Raw genomic sequence first — 2,500 nt, 5'->3', positions numbered from 1 at the left:
ATGTGCACAAATTATAGGGTGGTTACGCATTACCTTATGTCAGAGGGCCTGTCATAGGGCTACATAAGACCTGTCATAGGGGTGACATAACCGATGTCATGGTCAGTCAGGACAATGTTAGTCACGTGAACCTAAGTGAGTAAGGCCATAAGCTGCCGTTGTTATTGGCAACTCTGTTCATGGCCGCGTTATGAAAGGTCTGATGAGAGGTGGAAATATGATTCTGTCGTGCTGTAGCTTGGTACAGGTATGTTGTGTGATGTTGTGATACCGACATTTTGGAGTGAATTGTGTGTGTAGTGCCTACTAGTACGCATGGTACTCGGAAGTTGAAACAATGTATCGTATCTATTATGCATCTGTGTGTGTGTGTGTGTGTGTGTGTGTGTGTGTGTGTGTGTGTGTGTGTGTGTGTGTGTGTGAACCCATAGAGACATCCCTACAGTGTGCTCTCCTCAGGGCAGGACTGTATGTGCATCAAAATGGAAGAGAAAAAAAGCGAAGGATGTATATTTCTCTCTCTGCTCTCTCTTTTCCTGCTCCTTCTCCCCTGATGAGCATGTTGTAAACCTTAGGCCATGGCTGGCTCACAGACAGCTCTGTTGAAACACACACACACACGCCCACTCACACACACACACGCGCACATACAGACACACCACACACACTCTGTGGTTGCCTCCCGAGGCGTGTAGCTTCCTGTGTGTGAGGTATTCCTGTCCTCCCGTTCGTTGAGCTCATCCTGTCTTCCTGCGCCAAGAAAAAAATTAGTAGATTACTGAAAAGTCAGCAAATCTGAATAGAAGATGTTTTGCAGTGATTACCCCTGTGGTACTGTAGTCTATAGATGTCGGTTCAACCAAAGGGTTCCTGGAAACCTCCTGTGATTCTCTGTTCCCTTATCCTATCCTGTTGGCACAATAACAAGGGATAAATGAATCAAATAAATCGAATTCCGAATCGAAATTCCACTACTCCTCACTGTTGTAAATGCTCATCGGAAGAAAGTCCGGTGGAGAAATGTTCTGATGAGAGAGAAGCTCAAAGAGTTAAAGTCTGGAGTGACTGGAGTTTGTCTGCAGTGAATGTTCAGGGTTTAAGAGCTGCCAGCGTCCTTCGTTCGAACTGTGTCCCTGTTGTCCTCAGAGTCGTTGTTGACGGTTGGTTTTTGTTTTGTGTTTGTTTCTCTTTCTCTTCGTCCCAGGTGTCCTGAATAGCTGCTCCTGAAAGCACTGAAAACACAGAGGACATCGTCCACGCGGTGACGTAAGTCTTCTCCTCTCCCTTCTCTCTTGTGTGTGTGTGTGTGTGTGTGTGTGCGCTTGCGAGAGTGAGTGCGTGCATGTGCGCGTGTGTGTGTGCGTGTGTGCATGTCTGAGTGTGTGTGTGTGTGTCTGTGTGTGCATGTGCGTATCTGAGTGTGTACGTGTGCGTCTCTCTCTCTCTGTGTGTGTGTGTGTGTGTGTGTGTGTGTGTCTGTGTGTGTGTGTGTGTGTCTGTGTGTGTGTCCTGTTCTCTCAGACCGATGCCTCTCTGACAGGCCTGTCTACTGTCTGGTCATCAGATCATTCTGTCAGTTTTACCTCAACAGCAGTCTCTGCGTGCGTGCGTGCGTGCGTGCGTGCGTGCGTGCGTGCGTGCGTGCGTGCGTGCGTGCATGTGTGCGTCTTAAGCCAAAAGAGCAACAGACTATTTCAATTCAGTTGAGCTCAGCCTCTGTGTAGGTGTGTGTGTGTGTGTGTGTGACAGCTGAATATGTTGTACGAGGACGTCTGAGGTAGAAGGGGGTAGCAAAGTGTTTCACTTGAGTTCAGTTGAGTTTCAGTCCAGTTGAGTTCAGCTCGGCAGTACGTGGGACCAGAATATATAAGTGTATTTTGAAGCACACCCCCCCCTGTCACGACATTGTTCTTTTGGCTACTGAAGACTGCCTGAGGATACATGGAAGGAGGGTTAGAGAGAGGGAGGGAGGGAGAGAAGGAGGGAGGGGTCCGTCTGGTCTGCATGAGTGTGTGTGTGTGTGTGTGTGTGTGTGTGTGTGTGTGTGTGTGTGTGTGTGTGTGTGTGTGCGTGCGCGTGCGCGTGCGTGTGCGTGTGTGTGTGTGTGCGGGGCCAGGCTGTGTGGTACAGTGGTACAGCTCTGAGGGTAATTGTGTGTGATGGGTATGGGGGGGGGTGGGGGGGCGGGGTATTTTGGGAGTATTTTTAGAGCTGGAGCAGGAGGGCTGCCTCGGGGGGGAGGGGTGGGGGGGACACACCGGGTGTGAGAGAGGGGCAGTTAGTGTGTCAATGCCCCGGGCACTTGTACTGTCTGAGAGTCTGAGAGAGAGAGAGAGAGAGAGAGAGAGAGAGAGAGAGAGAGAGAGAGAGAGAGAGAGAGAGAGAGAGAGAGAGAGAGAGAGAGAGAGAGAGAGGGATGCAGAGACATTAAAGAGCAGGGTTGAAGATAATATGGCAGACAGAGAGGTGAGATAGAGAGAGAGGGAGACAGAAAGGAGGT

At 49.9% G+C, this 2,500-nt stretch overlaps 1 protein-coding gene across 1 annotated transcript in view; it reads left to right on the top strand.

The window, feature by feature from the left end:
* The first annotated feature begins 1,249 nt into the window (after positions 1 to 1,249).
* Positions 1,250 to 2,500, top strand: part of nfasca (neurofascin homolog (chicken) a) — a 49,438-nt gene continuing 48,187 nt past the window's right edge. The window contains exon 1 of the mRNA XM_083667933.1: positions 1,250 to 1,266. The gene's annotated coding sequence lies outside the window, so the exon portion shown is untranslated. The remainder of the gene's footprint in view (positions 1,267 to 2,500) is intronic.

This window comes from Argentina silus, assembly GCF_951799395.1.
Source record: "Argentina silus genome assembly, chromosome: 4".
Taxonomy (NCBI): Eukaryota; Metazoa; Chordata; class Actinopteri; order Argentiniformes; family Argentinidae; genus Argentina; species Argentina silus.
This window is presented reverse-complemented; position numbering and strand designations above follow the sequence as displayed.